The sequence below is a fragment of the Dromaius novaehollandiae genome, chromosome 2, assembly GCF_036370855.1.
Source record: "Dromaius novaehollandiae isolate bDroNov1 chromosome 2, bDroNov1.hap1, whole genome shotgun sequence".
In the NCBI taxonomy this organism is placed as follows: domain Eukaryota; kingdom Metazoa; phylum Chordata; class Aves; order Casuariiformes; family Dromaiidae; genus Dromaius; species Dromaius novaehollandiae.
In genome coordinates, this window is record NC_088099.1 from 16,902,351 (window position 1) to 16,913,065 (window position 10,715).

Consider the following 10,715-nt stretch of genomic DNA (forward strand, 5'->3'; position numbering starts at 1 on the left):
CAATTTCAGACACAACCACTCGAGATATACTGGAGGTCTAGTGCTATGTATTGATGCCAATTCAAATTTTGTTCCAGTAATAGAGCTGCTCAGCTTCATAGCGTTACTACAGAGCAACTCTTAGACTTGCTTGATCTATACCGGTGAGGAGTTTCTTCATTCTAAAGCTTGAGAGAGGAGGCACAAAGACATAGCAAATGTATATAGTCTTTTCATGTAGGACTAAAAGTACTTCTAAATCAGAGGTGCATGTAAATGGAGCCTCCTGAGTGCAAGTTTACAGGTCATTCTTACTAGCTGGGCCTGAACTTTCCTCACCATCTTCTCCGAAAGCCATGATAAATGCCCTGTTTACTGCATCCATTGTGTTCTGGCAAGTAAATCCTTGGCTCTTGCAGTCTGAGAGAGAAGGAAGTTTGCAGGTACTGTTGTAGCATCAGATAATTCATATATGAAGCACTGACTTTTTCCCCTTAAAGGGAAGAGCTTTATTTAGAGACAAAGTAATGATATTTTCAGAATCAATTGGTTAATTCACAAGCCGTAACTTAAACTAAGCACAGTGGGGCATTCTGCTGGGGCGAAGGGGGAGGCACAGACTGTCTAATGAGGCGTTCAGCAGCCGCCCAGGAGAGGAGAGTTCCTCCGAAGAATCTTAATTAGCCTCCACAATTGCAAAGTTTTGTGGGCAAGCAGCTGGTGGGACTGGATCAGACCTTTACAAAAGTAGCCCTATGTGATTGTGGAACTTAAATGATTTTTTTTTTCATAGCATTCTTGTAAACAGAGCACTTGTAAAACAGGATCACACTGTGTAACAAAACAACATGAAAGACATTCAGAGGGAACTTGGCCTCTTCCCCTCCCCACTCCTTGGGAATGAAATGGCAGCTCTAATATTAGTTTCCTACAACTTCCCCAAATGGAGTCATGTCACATACAAGAGAGTTTAAGGTACTTGGCTACTACTTTGTTTCAGAGGAGTAAATCTATGTTGCATTCAGCAAGCCCAGAGCTACAAATAGAATAACTAGAGAGAGAATCTTTTTTTTTTTTTTTTCTAATTATAGAAGTAAATCTTGCAGCTTATTGCACTAAAATGTAGTTCATCAGAGAAGGGGAGAGCAGATCCTTGGTGTGGGCAGAAAGTAATACTAAATGCAGAACACTTAAGGCAACCAGACAAAGCAGATGTGATGGACAATCGTGATAGCAAAGAAAGTCACTTTAGAAAATCTGCAAAAGGAATAGGAGCCAGAGAGCTGAGAGAGAGCACCAGTCTGCACAGATTTGTGTGTGTGTGTGTGTGTGTGTGTGTGTGTGTGTGTGTGTGTGTGTGCGCCCTCATGTGAGGGGGGGTTCCCCCCCCCCCCCTCCAGTTCATGCAATGCCGAGGAAGGCCTGGCCTATGTTTTGCAAGGTAGGTTCCTCTGTAAACAGAGGGAGTTCAAGTGGCATTGCAAAATGACATTGCCCATCTTTCTCCAGACTTTCCCAGAGCAACCTCTGTGTGTGTGTCAGCTCTTCAGTTATTAGCTTTTGTCTAGGTTCACTTGACACAAACACCTGAATGCTAATGAGAGTCAGGAGCTGCGTTCCTCTCATGTAATCATGAAGACACTCTAAAGAGTCCTTCCCAAAAGTGCACTGGTCTTGAGTGTGGCTTAAAAAAACTTTTACTAAACTTCTGGTATTGCAACTAGGACAGACAAACTGAAGCCTGGAAGAGGCTCAGGCCTAGGGTCAATCTAAGTGCTGTTTTGTCAGGCAGTTTGATGCTATTGCCCCTGAGGACTTTCTGGGTGATGTTCTAAGCACCACATTTAACCTTTCCTCTAATGAAGGATCTTGCTATTCAGTTAATTTGCAAATACAGCCATTGGCCTTGTACAATGTTAACCCCAGAAATAGAAAACTGGCCACCTCGGTTTTAACTGAGGTGAATTTAATTCACAATAGTTACATCAGTGTTCACTTCAGCTCTACAGACCTTCTACAACCATCCAACAGGATATATTGGTTTCTAATGTAAGAGTTATTCTTTTACTATTCCTTCCATCCTCTTACTACAGTAGCAGCCACTGCACAGCTGGTATATGTGTCATATAAAAATAAAACTTTTAGATTTTCATGTATAGTGCAAATCTGCTTAGTCGGAATGGATTGTTAATTTGTAGTATACAAGACAGAGCTGTCCTCCTTAAGAAACTCTATGTATACACTGCAATTAAAAACTTTCATTTTTTTAGATAAGACAATGGAAGAGAAATGCTAAATACTGATGCATTTAATTTGATGAGTTTATCATGTAGTGTAGCCACACAGATGAAATCAAACTGTTAAAGGTGAATTACGTGTCAGACCAACTTATCTGTACTCTGCGTTTTTCTTCTGCTGAGGATGCAATGCTGCACTGGCAGAGGGGTTGTTGGTGGGTTTTTTGCATCTTATGCATGGGGTTCTTGAATGCTTTGCCTAGCTACTCACTTCAGGTAAAAGGAAGTCCCTCACCTAGAAACAGAACTGAAAAATTCAACATCTTGTGTTTCCAAGTGCCACTCTCACATCAGCTGGGGCTGGGCAGCACCGGGCTCTTGTGGGGTGCTTGTGGCTGCAAGGCCCTGGCCACTGTGCCCGGGAGCCCGCTTACCTTTACAGCACCCCTCCGTGAAGCAAAAGGGAGAGACATTTGTGCAAGAGGTAGAGGGTCTCTTCCAGCCTCCCTTAAAGCCCTCTGTGTGCCTAAGGCTGTGGCCACCTTTCCCCTTACCAAATACCTGTTTCACAGCCAACTGCTGTCCTTGCTGATACACCAATCCTGCACTGAGTTTGCTCTTTGAAGCTTTAAAGATAAGGCTGCTTTTCCTATTAATCTCCCTTTTCCTGCATCCACCCACCTGCTCTTTCTGCTGTACTGAAAGCGGACGTGGCTCGTTTGCTTCCTTATCTGCGCAGTGCCCTCGAGCCCGGGGCTGGAGTGCGCCCGCCACCTGCAGAGCCTCGGGTGCCTGCGGGCCAGCCCGAAGGCACTTTGGGAAAAGGAAGCCATCAGTGCTAATCCTAAATGGTCATGTAGATTAAAAACCAACAAACCAACAAAAAAGCTTGGACCAGGAGAGGGGTCCCTCCCACGTAGCAGTTAGAGCAGTCTGCCTGCTGCTCCCCTAGTTCCCCAAGTGCCTGTTCTGCTCCTGAATTGCAGAAATGTATATAAACTAAGCAATTAGGCATTATATTTGGCATGATACTGAGGCAAAGCGATGTAATTCCATGTTACTGTTTAATCACCGCCTGTATCATCTGTGCGTAGGCTGATCTGTGAGCCAGCTGCCGGCCGCCTGAGGCTTGCATTAAAACGCTGCAGCTAGAGAGGGGGATCCTACCTCCCCCCTTTTTCTGCCTCCTCATTCAAATGCACGAGGCTGAACAACTTTCTGCCCACCCGTCCTGTTAACTCCATGGAGTGCAGCCGCGCTCTCAGCCAGCCAAGCGCTCCGTGTGCCACGGCTGCAGCTCCTTTCCCTGCGTATACACAATTTAGTTAACTAAAGAGGGAGCAAAGATAGCTTACTATAAACAAAGAGCAGTGGGCGGTATCATTAGCTCTTAAAAATCACAGCTAGCTCCCCAGGTGGTTGTCCTAATGCGTTCTGGGCTTTCATTGCACGCAAGGCAAGGATGCGGGGCAGGGTAAGTGCTCGGCTCTGTTGCTGTTCATGTGGCAAACTTCGTGTTGCCTGCACCAGTCCTTGGCTGTAGGAGAGCGGGGATGGCTGCGCGGGCGCGAGGTAGGACTGCTGCGTGTCCTCCCTCCTGCTCCCTTCACAATGTGTTGGGTGCTGAGCTGAGGCTGGCGGTGTGTTGCAGGCCAGACGGGACAATTGTAGTGGTCCTCACTGGTCTGAAAAACTGTGAATGAAGCTGGCATTTAGCCTCCCATTTAGACATTGACATCCTTGTTCCTACTTAGCCATTCATGCCCTATTGCAAATCAGAGTAGTTCTCCCGGCCAAAGTTTAATTCCCATTTCCCTCTCAAAGTGATGGTGTTCGGTGGAGTAAATCCCCCCTAAAGCAGTGGTGCTTAACGGAGTAACCCTGCGCCCTCGCCCTGGCCGCACTCACGGCCCCGCTCCGGCGTCCCCGGAAAGGGGATGGATGCGGCAGCACGGCACAGTGCAGCTACCGCCAGCACGGGGCCAGCGCCGTTCGCGGCTCCACGGCCGGAGCTGGGCGTGCTGGGCGTTGGGCTCAGGCACTCAGCTGCCACAGCGCTGGCGAGCACCTTGCCACTGTGCCCGTGGCTTGCAAACCTGGAAAAGCAGAGGAACTGCTTTCTAATCTGCCACTGCAAACAGAAGCCTGGCACAACCCGCTGCTTCCCCTCGTAGCACACCCAAAGCCTGGCAGACACCCAGGGCAGGACCAGTGACCCCAGCCAGCGGGTGCCCCCAGCCGCGGTGCCCCCCGCTGCCCCCACAGCACCCCTCTGTGGCAGCTGCTCCCCGGCCCCACCGGTTCGTCCTGCCCAACCTGCACGGCCGCAGGTCCTGCCGCACGCGAGGAGCAGCTCTGCCAGCTGCACTCCAGCGTCACAGAGCCGCCGCGAGAGCTTTTCTCCTTGCAGCGTGGCTGTCACCGCTTGAGGGATGGCACCGCCAGCTACGCCGTGGCACCTGGAAGTGGGTTTTGGAGACAGGAACTGCTGTTTGAACACATTTAGGCATAGCTTCATTATCATTTTCAAGCTAAAGCGTGTTGTGACAATGAATTATTTAGCTTGGATAGGTTCTCAGCAGCTTAAATTTATGTACAAAAAAAAATCAAGGCACTGATTATTAAGAACTAAGGTTAAAGAAAAACCAAGGTATTGCCTAGTCTAGCAGATATGCTTGACAAATTAAAAGAAAGTAAGTACCCACCAAGCTCGGTACTGGTGCGTTGTTCTACCCTGGCCCGGTGGTCAGCACCACACCTGGGCGTCCTTCATGCCAGCAGGGAGAATGCAGCTAATCACAGATTTCCTTTCCTTTCCAAGCACCCAAGAAAACACTGCACACTACCTAAAAGCTACAACTTGCACCCTGAAAAGAAAATATTTTAAAATCATGCAGTGGTCAGTTGTGGCTGATTTAGTACATTGCTGTATGGAAGATTTGTCCGAGGCAGTCACCTTCCTGATCGACAGCTCAGTGCCGCAAGGCAGAGCCGCTGGAGTCCCTGCTTGTGCAGCCAAGGGGTTCCCAGCCGAGCCGTGCAACCCTGGGGAGACCCGGAGGAGCTGGAGGTCACAGCCACAGCAGAGCAGGCGGCGGCGTGGGGAAGCCTGAGCTGAGCTGAGCTGAGGGGCCTCTGGCGCCACCACAGGTTCCCCCCCCCCCGCTCCAAGCTGCCCTGCAAAGAGACCTGGCAAAGTTTTTAACTCTCCCCGAAGCCCTGTTTCACCCCATGTAGGTCGATGGCCTCTTGTACTAATCCACAGCGCGTCACTTTTTTGTATCTGAAGCACTGAAAAGAGAGGGACCAGCTGATTAGGAGGACGCCAGTCCTCTTTCTGCAACCTCACCTCTGCCCAGCCCCAGCCAGCAGAGCAGCACTGTAACCTTGCCCCGGGATAACGAACCTGACTCTGTCACACGCTTTCCAAGAGAGCTGAAATATCCAGTCACTTCTGCTCCATGTTACCCATTAAGCACAAATTGCTTCAGAATTGCCTTGACCCTGATCGCATCACTTGTCCTTGATCCCGGCCATCATCTGCGTTACCTGGCCCTGGCGGAGCAGAGCCGCCGGGGCTACCGGGATGCAAAACCCTCCCCTCTCGCCCCGTCTTTGCAAAAGGGATGTGGTGCAGTGGGGAAAGAAGCGCCCCGGCTCCTCACTGAGGAAGCCACACGGGCCGCGACGATGCCCCCCGGCAGCCCAGCCGTGCCCCCCTGCAGAGCATGTTGCAGCCCCCGCGAGCGGCGGGGCAGCCCCTGCCCCTTCTCCCCCGCTTCGTCCCCAGGAGCGCCGGGCGAGGCCGCCGTGCGCCTCTCCGTGGGGCTCCCCCAGCCTTGCCTCGGAGCGCCGCGCGGTCTCAGGCGCCGAGCAAGCTGCTCACGGCGTAATTATCTGCCTTTAAGGCCTCAGGAACGGCGAGATTCCCGGCGTTTTTCATCATCTGGACAGGTGCAATTTTTCATTGCTTTCTGGAAGACTCTTGCACTTCGCACCAGCAATGGAGCAGCTCCGCTCCACGCAGCTGCAGGCTGCAGTTTATTTTTCTCTCTCGATGGACATCAGCTGAAGGCGTTCAGCTCAGACAGATAGGGAAAACCGGAATGGGTGAGCAAAGCTAATGGGCAAATGATTGCAGACGCCAACAGCAAATCTAACGTATAGTCTTGTGGATGGATGTAACAGGATTTATGGTGGCTGTAACATGATTTTGAAAGTGCACAATATTGAAAAAAATTGTAAAGAATTGTACAAAAATGCAAATACTTCTACATAAATTTACAAAAAAAGTACATAAAATGTACACAAACATACAAAAAATTGTAAATTGTACAATAAAAAAAATCTACACTTTATCAAATACTAAGCCATAAATAAAAGTAACAGGAGAGAAGAGATCACAGGTTACACTAAAATACATAAACCTTCAAACCAGTAATATCATGCCTCTAACTTCATCTGCCTCCAGCTACAGCTCTCGAGGCCAGATCCCCCCGTGGATGGTCCGTAGCGGTGTCAGCTGACCTGCTGCTGGAGGAAAGGCATAACTTCATCTCCAGGCTGCACACTAAGAAAAGAGCCCAGAAATTGTACTTTGGCAGGATCTGCACATATCCAGCCGGTTACTGCTTTTTTTCATGTAGTCAGTTTAAAAGAAAAGTAATTGCAACACAAAACACTCTTGTGAGCATCTGGTAAACAAAAAGCACTGCAAAGGGCTGAAATTTTACTTCACAGTGGAAGTGCATGCAAGTTAACTGAAAAAGAAATGTTTTCAAATACTTTTGAAATCTAGCATCCAATTTAACTCATCAGAATAAGTGACCAACAGTCTATAAGCCTGGAAAAATAAAAACATCTGTGTTTTGGCAACCGTCCCTGGTGATTTGACAAAGAATCAGTATTCTAGTTGCAAACTCTTAAAGGAAAGGGAATTAGCTATGAGAAGAAAAGCTCCTATGTTGGAAGACAAAAATTAAATTCTCCTTTTATTTATTTTTCTGGTAGCCCCTGCGGTGGAGTTTGGGAAAAGGCAGGACACCGGCCTTCTCGCCCTTCCTGCCCGCCCTTCCCCTCCACGAGGAGCAGCCGAGGGGGGACGCGCTGGTTGCACCAGTGCAGCCAGTCTGGGAACTGGCGCTGGGCAGGGGAGCGCAAATCCTCGCTCCAGAGTCACCCAGCCGCCTTCCCGACTTGCAATTACTGCTCCCTTGTGTCAGACAAACTGCACCTAAGTTGTAGAGTAAAAGTCCATTGATTTTCTTCAGCACAGTCTAGGGCAAAAAAAATTAGTACGGTGCTGCTTTGCTCCAGACAGAGGTGTTTTTTTATTTTTTTTTCTTCCTTAAACCCAACCCTAAAATTCAAATTAGCCTCCAACTCAAAGCCTTTACCACCAGGGCATGAATGCTAAATAGCCTGCTCCCAGTCCAATCTGTTCACTGCCTGGCTAATGATTATTCTCCATAGAAACCCTACCGGAGTCAGTTATTATTCTCTCCTCATGCACTTGTATCTCTCTTGTATTTATATAAGATTAAGTAGCCCTGTTAGGTTTTTACCTCTCTGATTGGAGCTTATTTTAACCTCAATTAAGCCATCAGCCCAGCTTTCTGAAGGCAGAGCAATAGCAACGCCATTATAATTCTCTCCACCTTTTGTATGAAAATGATGTTGAGGATTGGTTGCTTCGGGGATTGCTCGGTGGCAGGTAACCAGCGCGCGGAGTCAGGGAGGATAAATGGTGCCAGACTCCCAGAGGTGCCGTGGCACTGTGTAATTATTGTTCCAGACAGCTGAAAGCAGCAGGGTTTCTGGTTCCCCTGCTTAGTTTCAGTCTGCCATGATTGCTGGCACAGAAAGATGCTGATTATAAGTAAACATTAATTATGCCCTGCTACCCCACTGCTAGCATCGCTGTGCCTGCGCCCGGCAGAGCTACAGTGCCGCGCTTGGTGCGCGCTGCCGAAAAATTGTCTCTACGGATTTCAACGGCCACATTTTCATCTCACCTGGGCAGAGGACGCCACTTCTGAGTATTAGCCTTGGGCAGAGCTGGAGTTACGGCACTTTTTGTTCCCCTGGTTATGCACTGTACTTCGGCGCAGTTGCTGCAATAAGGTATAAAGCACTTCTTGTTCTTTGATGCAGGTAAGCTCAGGTGATGCAGCAAGCAACCCACTCACCTGCTCCTGAATAGAGGAGACCTTTTAGTGTCTTTAAAGGAAAAAAAAAATAACCCACAAACAAACCAAGCAAATAGGACTTATCACCCATCCTATATACCAAGGCAGGTTTTTCAGGTGAAGTGTTTTTTTTAAAATGACAGCCTATCCCATATTCTTTTTTTTTTTGGCTTTGGGCTCTGTTTTTTTGATTCTTTGTTAAAAGGCATTTAAAAATGCAGAGCCCACAGCGTCGCAGACGGTAACGGCGGCTTCTCGAGTGCTGCGGACAGTTACAAAGCGATTTCCGCGGCGCTCGCAGTGCAGCCCCGATGCTGATGGAATTTCACTATGCCGTGATTGCGCCGCACTGCAGCGAAATAGGTTCAATTTGATTATCTGGCTATTTCGTTTCGCCTATATTTACAACCCGCCTGACCTCTGGGGAGAGGGGAGGACGTCCAGCCAATCCTGCTGGAGACATTTTGAAAGGTCAAAGCAATACAGCATTTACTACTATAATTCACAGGCTCTACAATTCTGAGACCGTGTTCTCATGACAAAAAGTGGCAGAAGAACGTAGTTAATGTGAAATATTTGCCCATTCCTAGGGCAAACACGGAGAATAGAGAATGTTTTAAAAATTAGCCCCCTTCTCCTTTTGGTGCACAAGACGCACATTACGGGCAAGTGCACAAAAGGAGCATACGGACAACACCACATCTTTTAAAAGTTGCCCTTGGCAAGTGCTGAGGGGTTTATTTTGGACTGGCTGCCTGGGACCTGCCCTCCCCTCCCGCACCGCCCTAGCTCTGACATGAACACAGTCATCGCCCCACATCGCCCCCGGAGAGGCGCAAACCAGGCTGTGCCCACGCGCCGAGGCTTCACGCCAAAGGGAATGTGGTGCCGAACACTGCTGATTAGGTCGCTCTCTACCCTGAAGGCACAATCCTCCCCTTTCAAAGCACAAGGAAAATAAACTCCAATAAATTCTTTCCAGCACCTTTCCAAAAAGTTTTAATTAAGCTTCATATGAAGTCCCCCTGTTCTTAAGAAAGAGTTCATTAATGTCATAAACAACCACCACACATTTCAGCCAGCCAGCTTGTAAAATCCAGCATGATGACTCCAAAGCACTATTTTAAAAATCTTGCATAGATTCAAGACCCTCAAAATCTGAAATGAAATTGAGTAGCTTCAGGTTCATTGCACCTGGTACAGCTACTCAATCTACATTTTGCAGTCCCTTGAAGCTTGGATGCTGGGTCTGGAAGGCCACACAATCCAATTTTGCACCTCTTGTCCATTTGTATTTAGACACTGTTTAGTCTTAAATCTCTGCTGAAGCTAAGCTGCCAGAACTCCTGAAGCCAGAGACAGTATGAGTTATGACAGTTTCATTTTTAAAACTGGACTGGTTTTTGTTTGTTTTAAAGTGAACACTTTGTATGACATCTCATGAGAATTCCCATCTATCATCTTACATGTTATTGGCTTAATACAGGAGAGAGTGGAGTTTGAAAGGCAGCCATAAGACCTACTTCTCATAATCTTTCATCTTTGCAGGAAAGATCTATTTGAAAGGCAGACTAATAAAACATACCTGGTTGAAATAAGGAATTGCATCAGCTCCATGAGTCAGCACCGATCAGAAATACTAATCGGTTCTTTTTCAGAATCATCTGATTTAGCTGCTGCATCAAGTGCAAAAAGGATCGCTCGAGGCCGAGGCTGCCTCTCCCAAGGTCATCCCCAGCTGCAGATGGTCGTGGTGGCTGGCGGAGGTGTCTCGTCCCTGCTATGCCCGTCCGATGAGCCCTCCTGGGGCAGGCGAGGTCTTGGGCCAGGGCAGAGGCTAATGCTGCGCTGGATGGTGCTGGCCAGACTGTTTTGGGCACAACGTAGCTTCCTCCCCTCCAAAAGTCAGAACCCCACCACTTCCTTCTACCCAGTCTGCATGGGGCTATTTGATGATACACTGAAATTATACCAGCTTGCAGGAGGGGAAGAAGAGGAAATAAGACCCGTGTGCCTTTGAAGATAACAAGCCAAAACAACAAAGATGAAAAAAGGAGCAGGCCAAGAGACATGACTGTGCCCGTCCAAGCCTGACACACACATGCATATGTAAAACCACATGCAAAACACACAGCATCTTCTCTGAAGCCCAGCTCACCCTAGCAGAAGACCCAGCTCAGGTCAAGGAGCAGGGATGTAGTTAGGAGCTGCTTGAATGTAACCGAGCAGCTTCTGCTCAATGAGCTTTGCATCAGAGGAGGTCAATACCGATTTAATAGCACAGCACCTGGCACCAGCTGGCTGGGCTGCA

At 48.2% G+C, this 10,715-nt stretch overlaps 1 long non-coding RNA gene across 1 annotated transcript; it reads right to left on the reverse strand.

Moving 5' to 3' along the window:
• Positions 1-6,256: 6,256 nt before the first annotated feature.
• Positions 6,257-10,228, reverse strand: LOC135327275 (uncharacterized). Its single transcript, XR_010387377.1, has 3 exons — positions 9,990-10,228; positions 8,231-8,410; positions 6,257-6,786 (listed from the first exon to the last, which is right to left on the reverse strand). It is a non-coding gene; the product is annotated as an uncharacterized LOC135327275 (long non-coding RNA).
• Between the last annotated feature and the right edge of the window lie 487 nt (positions 10,229-10,715).